The 12748-nt window shown below is 34.9% G+C and overlaps 2 long non-coding RNA genes across 3 annotated transcripts in view; one reads left to right on the top strand and one right to left on the bottom strand.

Moving 5' to 3' along the window:
• The window catches only part of LOC111096377, a 352626-nt gene that overhangs the window by 297870 nt on the left and 42008 nt on the right, over positions 1-12748 (bottom strand). The window contains exon 2 of the long non-coding RNA XR_005361180.1: positions 7331-7368. This is a non-coding gene — a long non-coding RNA (uncharacterized LOC111096377). The remainder of the gene's footprint in view (positions 1-7330; positions 7369-12748) is intronic.
• Positions 12263-12748, top strand: part of LOC102156097 — a 42706-nt gene continuing 42220 nt past the window's right edge. The window contains exon 1 of one of the 2 annotated variants that reach the window (XR_005361176.1): positions 12263-12365. This is a non-coding gene — a long non-coding RNA (uncharacterized LOC102156097). The remainder of the gene's footprint in view (positions 12366-12748) is intronic. The other variant, XR_005361177.1, reaches the window with a different exon arrangement.

Here is a 12748-nt window from a genome sequence, read left to right as displayed (position 1 = left end):
CAGGATATCAGCTGGGAATGCTCTCCACGTCCTCTCAGCTGCCGTCTGAAGCTTATCCCCACTGTTCCCTGATATCTGGCTTTGGACATCTGCTCTTAGTCCTTGAATCTGGTGGCCACATATATTTCCCCTGTATATGTCCCACTTGTATCTGTTTTTTACATGCTCTTGGATATTATCATCTCCTCTCTACAAGACTATCTTTATCAGATTCAAGTCAACAGAGTTGGAATGTTCATGCCTTCATAAACACTTCTTGAAAAGGGAGAAAAATTTAAATGCCATATAAAGATGTTAATAAGGTAATGATGAGATTGAAGATAATTTTTTTAAAGAATGTTGGTTGCAGCATGGAGAATGAATTATAGGGAGGCAAAAGTGGACACAGAGAGACTAATTAAATGGCTATTGCAGTAATACAGATGAAGAAATGGCCTTAGCTTGCACCAGGGTAGTTCCAGTAAACAGTAATGATTAAGAACACAGGTTCTGGAGTCAAACTGCCCAGGTCTGATTCCCAGTTTAGCCATTCTATGTGGCCTCGGGCAAGCTACCTAACTTCTTCATAATTCAGTCCTCTCACTTGAAAAACGAGGTTAATAATAATAATAGTACTTGCCTCCTAAGGTTATGAATATTAAATGAATTAACATAAATAGAAGTGGCTAGTACATAGTAAGCGCCATAGAGATGTTAGCTATTATTGAGGCAGTGAAAACTGAGTGAAGAAAAACAAGATGTAAGGCAGTAAAATATACATACAGTTGATTTGTGGTTGGAAAAGAATGATTCCTAGATTTCTATCATGAAGCATTGCTTTCTGAGTTTCAGTTCCCAAAAGCACAATTTTGTAAGGAGGAAAAATCAGAATAGGAAGAGTCTTGGGTTTGAGCACATTGGAAGCGTGTGTTTACTTAGGGGTTAGCTAGACTCACTCACTAATTAACGTACCCATGTTACTACAAGCACAAGGCCTTAGAGATTTTTTCCTCATAGTAGAAACCATGAATGTTAGATCTATGGATTCCTTTCATTTACTGTATCATTTTCATTTTCCAACCAAATAGGCTGAAGTTCAGAGAAATGACTTGCTAAATTCAAGTTGCTACAAAGAGATGGCATAACCTTCCCCTGACTCTAGGGCCTGCGTTGTTTCACTGTTGCCCAATGCCCCACAGGCCACAGACTGATACACTAACGGTGTCAAACTAAGGGGCTAGAGATAGCCAATGAAGGGAAAGCATCGGGTTAGGGATGCAAGATGATGAATGATGAGGAATATAGTTCAGAGGGTGCATTTTAATAGGGTAATGCACAGAACACTAATTTGGTACTATGACGCTTGAGGTATTTTATTATTTATTTTGTTCTTACTTCCATGCAATATAATTAAATTTAGGAGATAAGGCTTATTAGAACTATCTTATCTTTAGAATGGTTTGTGTTATCTGCTCTTTGGGAGTTTTGGTTGTTTTTTAACTGTATGGTATTTTAAGTTAAAAATCAAGTGGGCTGCTTCTCCATATGTAATGTAATGGAGATTTAGAAAAGTCATAGTTGACCGTATTCAGGGAAAATAAACCATTTGTTTTAAAAATCAATAAACTAGGATATATAAAAGATACAAAACATCATAAACACGAGGCAAATTCTAAGTCCATACTAGAGAGCAAGCATGATTCTTTTTAAGTTTTAAAAATTGTTTTATTAATTAAACATAATCCTCTAGACAATCATTGTTTATATCCCTTTCAAGATGTTTTTATCTTGAAACATCTATCTGCCATTTTATAAAAATAGATGATGTCATTCCTTTATTTATTCATTGAATACCTGCTGTGTTCTAGGCACTAATCTGGACATTGGGATACAATAGTGAACAAAATCAAGTCCCTGCTCTCATTAAGCTTTGGTTCTAGTGAGGACACAAACAACAAATAACTCAATAAATGAGTAATATGATGATACCATATTTCCGTATGTATTAGAACAAGGTCTCATAGCAACCACTCTCCTCTCTCTGCAACAAGTAACTTAAATCATGCTTTTCTTTTATAATAGCCCAACACGCCTGATTGGTGAGCACCTTAATCCCTGGGTAGATTATGGGATGCTCCTTCCACATATCTGCTCCTATGGCATTGTCATTGTGGGCTGGTCAAGCTGGATCACCATTATATCCAGGTTCAGGTGATAAGATGAGACACCAGTCACTTCCCTGCTCACTCTATTGGAGTGACTTTAGACACTAAGGGAGACAGAGAAGTGTACACTGTACAACCATGAAGTAAGTTTTTTTTTTTAAGGTTTTATTTATTTATTTGAGAGAGAGACACAGAGATAACAACAGAAATAGTGAGAGAGAACATGAGCGGCAGGAGAAGGAGAAGCAGACTCCCTGATGAGCAGGGAGCCCGACATGGGGCTTGATCCATCACCAGGACCTCGAGACCATGACCTGAGCTGAAGGCAGATGCTTAACTAACTGAGCCACCAAGGTGCCCTTCCTTTTCTTTGAAAAGAAACGAAAGTGGAAGTCCTGGGAGGCTCAGCAGTTGAGGATCTGCCTTCAGCTCAGGGAATGATCCCCGGTCCTGGGATAGAGTCCCATATTGGGCTCCCTGCAGGGAGCCTGCTTCTCCCTCTGCCTATGCCTCTGCTTTCAATCTGTGTCTCTCATAAATAAATAAATAAAAATCTTTAAAAAAAAGAAAGAAAAGAAAATTTTTATGGACTTCTAGTGGTCTCTGCATAGTTCTGTACTTCAATTTGATATAGGAAATATTTACGGTAAATTGTCATAAAAGTTTCTTCATTAGTCTTGATTAACCATTCTCCTGGGGCATATATTTTGTATCTACCTTTGTATTATTATAGACAAAAGAACCATTAATAGCTTATGGTTATTTTTTTAGATTATTCCTTAAGATATATTCCTAGAAATATAATTACTGATACTTGAAAAATTTTGTTGTTTATTATAAATCGTTTTCCAAAAGCATTATAGGCATGTTTAATTTACTTGCTGAGTTTCTTTCATACTTTTACTGCAAAAGAATATGAAAGTTGTTATTCCTTGTTAATATGAAGGAGAAAAACACTATCTTACTATTTTTATGTGCATTTCTTTGTTATTTAAGTCTGTGTTCCACCTCCTCCAATTTTTTAGTTAATTGTATTTTTTTCATTTATTTCTTATAGTATTTGCATTGAATGGAATACATTTTTATACATAAAAGGATTAATTTTTGTCGTATTTGTTATCAAAATATGTTTTTCCTAAGTATTTCTAAATACTATTATCAGAAAATATTAACAGTTGGTATATTGATAGTATACAACTATGTTCCAATAATAACCCTCATTAAAACTTTTGGCTCTTCTGGGTGCCTGGGTGGTTCAGTCGGTTAAGTGTCTGATTTCAGCTCAGGTCTAGTTCTCAGAGTCCCTAGTAGGGCTCCATGCTCAGCAGGGAGTCGGCTTATCCCTTTCCTCTGCCTCTTCCCCTGGCTCATGCTCTGTCTCTCTCTCAAATAAATAAACACAATCTTTAAGAAACAAATAAACAAAAACAAACAAAAAACCTGGCTTCTTTGGTCAATGATTCCAGCAGTCACCCCTTCTACTGCTTGCCCCTAGAGCTTTTAGGCATACAACTCAACACAAGCCTAAGTAACTGCATATTATACATCCCCCGTCTGTTTACTGTGATTGAGTCATGGTTTGGGAAGTGGTATGGCATTCTGGGAAAAGACGCATCTTGCTTTTTTCTTTTTCTTCAGAGCATAACCTCAAGTATATAATCTTAGATAATGTTGGTCCATCCTTAATCATTTTACCATCGAGCAAAATTTGAAAGAGGTAGGTGCAGAGTAGTATGAGATCTCATTGTTTTGTTTCCTTCATGTTTAGTTGTCTCATTCATTCTCATCATTATATTCCAATATCACAATATGTATTACACATTGTTTAATAATACACAGTATGTATTACACAATGTGTAATAATTTCACTATATATATATTTTAATATTTTATTTATTTATTCATGAGAAACACAGAGAGAGAGAGGCAGAAACACAGGCAGAGGGAGAAGCAGGCTCCATGCAGGGAGCCCAACGTGGGACTCGATCCAGGGTCTCCAGGATCCGGCCCTGGGCTGCAGGCAGTGCTAAACCACTGAGCCACCCGGGCTGCCCATTTCACAATATATATTAAGATATATATCTCATATTATATATATGTGTGTCTTGTATTATATATATCTTAATACATATTGTATATAATATATAGTATACATCTTCTTAATAGATGAACTTAATTACTGAGTTCATAGTAATTATTTAAACATGAAAACACATGAGAATTCTATTTATCAAAACTATATAATGGCATTTTTAAAAAAATAATTACTTCTAAATATATCAGTCAGCTTTTGCTAAGTTATATTGTGATAACCCTAAATCAGAGTGATTTTTCAAATTCTCTGAAGCAAAATGTTTTCCTTAAAAATTAGAGAAAAAGTGAAATATAAATAGTTCAAGAATGAAAAAAGTCACCTTTCAATAAAACCTACTCTGCAGGCACCTGGATGGTTTAGTTGGTTCAGAGTCTGACACTTGATTTCTGCTCAGGTAATGATCTCAGGGTCATGAGATCAAGCCCAGCGAAAGGCTCCATGCTGAGCTTGGAAGCCTGCTTGAGATTCTCTCTCACTCCTTCTCCCTCTGCCCCTCCCTGCTTGCTTGCTCTCTCTCTCTCTTCCTCTCTCTCTCACAAAAAAAACCCCAAAACAAAAAAGCAAACAAAAAACCCACTCTGACCACCCTATTTACAAAAGAAACCATTATCTCCCATTTACTCATGTTCTTTGCTGATTAATTTTCCTCCATCATATTATTTCTTTCTACCATGCTATATTATTTACTTTTTAAAAAAATTGCATCTCCCCAGTAGAATATAAATTCCACGAGAGGTCAAGAATTTTGTCTGCTTCACTTATGCATCCACAGTGTCTAGAACGGTGCCTAGAACATAGGAGATACTCAAAGAAGAATTGTTAAATGAATAAGAAAAAAAAAATCAATGGCTTACAACAACAACAAAATTTCCCTATTCGTGTAACATGTCTTTCAAGGATTGGAGGCATCTATGGTCTTCTCATTCTGAGATGCAAATGACAAAACCACTGTACTTTTGAAACACTAGCCTCACTGGAGACAGAAAAATTGATGATAGAATTCAGGACAGTTCTTAGACCTTCAGCTGGAAGCACAGATCACTACCACTAACATTCCTTTAGCCAAGGCAATCATTTTGGCCAGGCAGTGTATCAAGGGGTAGGGAATATACAATCATCCTATAGGGACAGCAGTGGATATTTGAAATAATAATATGACCTATGACACTAGTGTCCTCATTTTCCTTCCCTACAACATGTATAAAAAAGTATCACCTGAAAGCAAAGTCTTCATAGTATATTTATGTTCTCCTGAAAGAACATAGTACAAAAAAAAAAAAAAAAGAAAAGAAAGAAAGAAAAAAAAAAGAAAAAAGAAAAAAAAACCACAAGTGATAATGGGGCCTAATCTATAGTTTGGGGGTAACTAAGTGAGAATAATTGCTTTAAAAGAGATGAAATTAGAAGTAAATTTGGGTTCTTCTAATTGTGCAAACCCATGTTCCCTCTCTCCTTTTCTTTCTTGTTCTTATAATATATTCCATTCATAGGTAGTTACTTTTTGAAATATAATAATTATAATATTGCCTGCTTTAGATACTAACAGAATTCTCAATGCAATCTTTAAAATGAGAATTGGTTATACATGTAACCATTCTATGAGGCTTTAGAAACTCCAAACCAAGCAGACCGCAAAATTTAATTAAAAAAAAATAACTTTCTACGTGACAAAGGCAAAAACTATGAAAGTTTAGGATCATAACTCAAAACTAAAGTAATTTTGAATATCAAAAGAGAATGCCTGGCACAATTTCTAACCAAGTAGCAAACAGATTTTCCAGGGGCTTCAAGAATTGGCTGAGCTTTCAAGAGAAAGGGGAAACACGTGTATCCAACCTTAAGCACAGATATAAAACTTGCCTAAACAGTTTAGTCATGCTCAGTTGATTTTGATGCTGTATAGAATACCCAAATAGATGCTTACTATTAATTTGACCTGAACGCTTCAGATCCATAGTGGCTATAAATGCCCTTCCATATACTTATTCACTAACAAGATTTCTGATAAGCCATTTTTCATTTTGACTTTCTCCCTTCTTACTGTTATTTTCCTTTTTCCCTTGAATTTGCCCCTAGTTCACCAAGAAGTATGCTTGGAGCTAAGAACATATAAGATATGTTCCCTTGCCCATAAGGAGTTTATTGTCTGGTAGCAAAAATCGACAGTTAAAAAGATACTAAGTACTTTCATAGAGACATTTATGTGGCAGTAGAGCAGAGGAACACCAACTCAGTATAGAGCGGACAGGAATTCAAATGAGAAGGAGGAAAAAGTGGGCTAAGAAGTTGTAACATTTAGATGGAACCAGGTGTGCAGAGTTAGAGACATCTGGGTGTGTCCAGCCCAGGGTACCTGAAGTATAGCATGTGCACTGGAGAGCACTAGAGGGGGACTACAACACCAATTCTCAAAGAGGAGTGGGGGGTCGGGTGGGGAGAAGGGGAGGAATATTGCCCCCCAAGGAACATTTTGCCATGTCTGGAGACAGTTTTTTTGGTTCTCACAGCCTGAGGGAGTTGCTACTGGCATCTAGTGGGTAGAAGCCAGAAATGCTGCTAACCAGCCTATTATACACAGGACATCTCCCCACCCCCTGCCCCTGACCCCCATCCCACGCCTACCTCCAACAAATTATTTGAGCCACAATGTCAGTAGTACCTAGGTTAAGAAATCCTAGGCTAGAGAATATTAGAAGTCATGATCCTCCTACATATTCCTCTTAAGTTTTTAGAATATAGAGCCTAAAAGAAAAACCCTTTAATACCAATGTTCTTAGCATTTGCTTGGCAGAGATGGTATTGCTTGAAGAATACACGATAAATGCAGTTACCCCATTTTATTGATTCTAGGGCCTACTGAAGAATTTCTGGACTCTTACAAAGATCTTGCCATAGACTTGCTATTTATTTGGGGAAAAATCCGTGATGAATATAACATCTATAGTGGATCAAATCAGTGATTTTGTGTTGAATTCAACAGATGAGTTAACTGTTTTTTTTGGAATTCTAAATGAATAGTGCTGCTCTGTGGTAACACACAATAAAGCTACCAGGCTCAGTAGACCCTTTAGATTTTATCCCTCAATCTTACCTTCTTTCCTAGCATTGCATGTTTGAATTCTTTCTTCTCTAAAAGAAAATAGAAAAAAAAAAAAAAACTTTATTCCAGAAATAAAGGAAAAAAACCCCATACATTTTAAGAAGGAGAATGAATCTTAGTGCCCCATATTATCTAATCATTCCTCACCCTTCCATCAAGACAAATTACTGTTTCTCTTGTAGGATTTTTGTCTAAAGTTATGATGCATATTGAATGCATAAATGAGCAAATTAATTACATTAGAGTTTTGTATTAGCCACAGTTGAACCACTTAGTCTGGTCAAAGGTAAAACTACTCTAAGCTTCTCTGGGTCATATAGATCTAAGTTATATTATTAACACTCCAGAATTATGCTATCTATAGTTATTACGTATTACACACAACATACGTTATTATATTTAATTATAGAATCACAAATCTCATAAAGCAAGGACAGTGGAAAACCCCTTACTATTAGAGTCTGTTTTCTACTCATTGTCAGGATTAACACTGAAACTCTGGGATATTTTAGGTCATCTGAAATCATTCAGTAGAATCATCATTTGTACGTATGCCCTCTCTCTGCCTTAGCTATGATTTCCATCTTTCATATTGAAACTCGAGACAAAAATCAGAAGACACACACAATTATGTGGCAGTTTTCCAGTGTAATTTTCCTTTTCTAGTATAAAGAAAATCCTGTTTTGCCAAACATTCTATTGAAATTGGTTAAATTTACCCCCAATTGTTGTTTGTTGTTTGCCGATTAGTTTTGCTAATGAATTAACTAGTGCAACCGACCACTTGCAGAGCTATTCTCAGTATAATGAATGTAATTATTTAGCACTAAACCAGGACAGCATCTTTCTTTTTCTGTGACAAGCATAATTCTTTATTCTCCCATTAGCCAGGTGCCCTGGTCTCTGTAAACTAGTTATTGACCTGCTCATTTAAGGAGCTTCACTCTCAATGCTTCTTCCCTTATTTAACTCAAGTAAGCTCCTATAATTTCTCCTCACCATACGAGGTTAGCATGTAAAGAGTTCATTGTTCATTTATTGTGAGTAAAGCAAGGCGTCAGGGAGCTATTCTTAGATAGATGCTCAGACTCCTGAGCCCTGCTTACTTGTCCCTGGTTATAATGGATACAAAACCGTATGGGGCTGAGCGAGCATCATGTAAGCTCCGTAGGAAATCTGAGGCAATGAATCATGGAGCCGGACTCCTGCTGAGGACTGTGTGCCTGAACAGACTACAAATAGACAGAAAAGCAGCTTAAGCAAGTGGCTTTCATATGACAGGAATGCATATATTAGGCATAAGAGGAAGACTATTTGGATAAGGATGTTTATATATAAAGGGCAATAATAATTCTTCTAGCCAGACTCTGAGAAAGCAAATTGTTAGAGAAGAACAATGCCCCTTGGGTCCACGTTGACGTGTTTCAGCCATATCTTCTGCCACCATTTAATATCCTTTTTTTAAAAAAATGTCACACGATATTGGATCACCTTGGCCTGATTTATTGTGTCAGGGCACAGGCAATGAGACATAGTGAGATGTGACTGGCGAAGCCTAAAGTAAAGATTAGATGTCACAAATTAAAGAAAAAGCCACTGCCATCATTCACAATTGAACTCTCCTTTGAAACTGAGGAAAAATTAAAAGAGTTTAAAATTACATAGGAAAGAAAGTTGTGTGTATAATGTCTGAGGGATAGTGTTCTTTTCCTCCCACATTTTCTTTAAATTGCAGGTGCTCTAAGTTATACCTGACCTCTATCTGTAGAAATGTAATTGTGCTGTTAAAAAAAAAAAAGAAAGTAAGTAATAAACACCCCCACCTTAGGGAAACCTTGTTAACATTTTTATTAAATTTTTATGTTTGAATAATGATACTTTAATATATCTTTCTCTTGACTGCAATTCCCAGAGTCCTTTTAAGAGTAACTTGGCTTGACAGCGAAGGAATTTTGAGATAAAGAAAAGACAAATTAAGACTAGGTCTATTGGGGGAAACAAGATTATATTGGAAAGTTTATGGTGTGAAGAGAGCAGGAACAGAATCTATTGGTTTTCTTTCAAGGCTGTTTATGTATATGTATGGTAAGTGAGAATAGTCATACAAACATACATAAACATGTTTACATTTGTCCTCATGCATGCTCTCTTGACTTTTTAAGCTAACCATACAAATATAAATATGGATGGCAACACATGGTTTCTTTCAGAATAACAAATTTTATTCAAGCTGGGAATTTGCCCAATGGAGTAAACACTAAATTAAGAATATTACCAAGCAAGAGAATGAGCTAACCAGAAAAGGACAGACTTACAGCAAATTACGAATTACAGGGCAAGTATTTCGAATCTTTTGTCAGAGCTGTTCTGTGGTGGGTTTGGTTAGCATGTGGCATTACTGGGCATTGTAAATAAAATAATGCTTCCATCAAATAAAAGTTAGGCAATACCTCATCATGTTCTCAAGACATACAAACTGAGCCCCAAAACTCACTGGTCTGAAATCAAAACTGAAATCAAAGATGGTTGCCATCTTTAAAAAAAGAATTTAAGGCTTCAGAAATAATATGCATATCCTTGAGGATGTTAACTAGAACCACTAAAGGCAATAAGGCTGGGTGGAAGGCCATGTAAATCAGGTTTGTTAGTGCACTGCCTTCTATGTATACCACAAAGCCATCGACATTGAATATATTTAATAAATGAAATTGCACAGTATGTTAGCTGACTTGTCTTGCTCATTGGATAGTAAAAGAAAATGACACAAGAAGTTAAGGTACAGAAGTCTAACATAAATACTGGAAGCTAAATACCACATTTTTTCCATTATACTTTCAATATTATTTAATACATAGACATTTTTAATTTAGATGAGATCAAATGTGCCATTTTTTTCTCTTTAATGGCTTATATTTTTATGCCTTACCTGAAGTTCATTAAGATCTTGTCTAGTATTACTTTATTTTGATGCCCAAACACTTCTTTTTTTTATCAGTAAGACTGACATACAACAACAGTTTCAGGTATATTATATAATGATATGATATGTATATATATTGTGAAATGATCACCACAATAGATCTAGTTAACATCAATCACCATGTAAACTTACAGGATTTTTTTTTTTGTATGTTGATGAGATCATCTGAATTTACTCCTAGAAACATTTAAATATACAATACAGTATTATTACCTATAGTCGACAGGCTACACATTTTATCCCCGTGACTTATTTTATAACTTGATGTTTGTATCTTTTAACACCCTTCACAAATTTTGCCCACCCCCATTCCCCACCTCTGGCAACCACCAATCACTTCTGTGTATCTGTGAGTTGTTTTTAATTCCTCATACAGGATAGATCTCATGGTATTTTTATTTTTCTTTCTGATTGATTTCTTTTAGCATAATGCCCTCAAGGTCCATCCATGATACTGTAAATGACAGATTTCTTTATTTTTATTATTTACTTCTTATTAAGTTTTTATTTTAATTCCAATCAAATGGAATTTGATTCCTGTATGTTCTTAGTTAACATACAGTGTTTAATTAGTTTCAGGTATACAATATGATGATTCAGCACTTCCATAATTAAGTATTATGTGTTTTATTCTTTTCATATTTAGATCTGATATCTACTTGGAATTAGTTTTTATAATTTATGTGAGGTAGAGATATAATAAATGCATAATCGATTATCCTATTAAGTTTTTGTTAATCCCTTCTCCTATACAATACCACTTCTGGAATATAGTAATTAGTTATTACTACATTATTTTTATAGTAAGTTTGAGGGACCTGTTTTTAGGAAATCTATACTGTCCCAAAATACTTTTCTGTGCCAGTACCACAATATTTTATAATTATAATTTTATGGTGATAATTCTGAAAGCTTGATATGACAAATCTTCCTACCTTGTACTTTTTCAAAATTTTCTTGGCTAGTATTGATTGACCTTTGGATTTCCACATGATTTTTAGAAAAAGTTTGTCAATTTCATGAAAAATTGTTTTTAAAATTATATTTGAATTTAACATATTAACTTCAGGAAATTAAATGTTTTAATATTATTGAGGCTCTCCAGCCATGAACACATAAGTTGCTTCATTTCTTTGGTCCATTAAGTCTTCCAATATAGCTTTATTATTTTCCACAAGAGGTTAAACATCTTTTGGGACATTTGTTACAATGTTCATTCCAGCTTCTCTGTCCCTTTATATGATGATTTGGGATTATATTTTTGATTCACTTTTGTATATTGAATTTTTGTCCAGAATACTTACTTGCTTAATGCTTTTATTGATTCAAATAGTTTGTAAGTTATCTTGGGTTCCCTATACAGACAATCATATTGTCCCTGAAAAATGAGATTTTGATTTTTTTATTTTCCTATCTGAATATATGTATGTTTTTCCTTATTTCTTTGTGTTAACTAGGTCTTTAAGAACACTATGAATTAGAAGCAGTCATAGTACGTAACATGTCTTGATCCTGACTTTGAAAATAAAAAGCTTCTAATTATGTTTGTTTGCTATAGCTTTAGTAAATACTACTGAAGGGGTGCAGGATGAGACACCCTAAAATATGCCACTTTAGCATAAAGACTATGTCAAGTTAAAAGTAACAAGAATCCAGCAGATGCAAGAGAAGTTCTCTGTTCCCCCCATAACTGCCTGATTTACATTGGAAAGGAGAGCCTACAACAGAAAGAGAAATATTAATAGACCCTCTTTACCTAAGGAATTCATCTACATAGGACAACCCATGGATGTTTTCCAAACATCTCCTTTCACCTTCTTGCTAATGAGCTTTCTGTCCTTTGCATCCTGACACCCTACCCCTTCTACTTAGCTCATAAAAGCTTCATGTTGCCTCATTGTCTTTGGAATCTTGTGCCTGTGTGGATTCCCTGTAATACACCTATTAAATTTGATTTTCTCCGGATAATCTGTCTCATGTCAATTTGATTCTAAGTCTAGCTAAAAAGAGCACAGGGCAGAGAAAGGTCTTCTCGACACTACTTCGGTAGGTTAAGGAATTTTCTTTCTATTCCTATTCCAATTATGGTTTTATATTATCATTAATGTACACTAAATTTTTCTGTATCTATGGGTACATTTATGTTTCTTTCATCTTTATTTGCTAAAGAGAAATTTCATTAATGTATATGGTATAGTATTAAACCTTGAGTACACCCAATTTGATGGCAGTCAATAATTTACTTTTCTTCTAATAGCAATTTTTCTTCTTTTTCCATTTTTGGAGCATTTTACATAAAATTGGAATTATCTATATTTTAAATATAGATTTAATATAAGCATTGGTAGAATTATTTTAAGCTGCCTAGGTCTGTAATTTGTGGATGTATAGACAGGGTATATATTTATTTATTTTAAAGATTTTATTTA

The sequence above is a fragment of the Canis lupus genome, chromosome 6 (genome assembly GCF_011100685.1).
Source record: "Canis lupus familiaris isolate Mischka breed German Shepherd chromosome 6, alternate assembly UU_Cfam_GSD_1.0, whole genome shotgun sequence".
NCBI classification, from domain to species: domain Eukaryota; kingdom Metazoa; phylum Chordata; class Mammalia; order Carnivora; family Canidae; genus Canis; species Canis lupus.
This window is presented reverse-complemented; position numbering and strand designations above follow the sequence as displayed.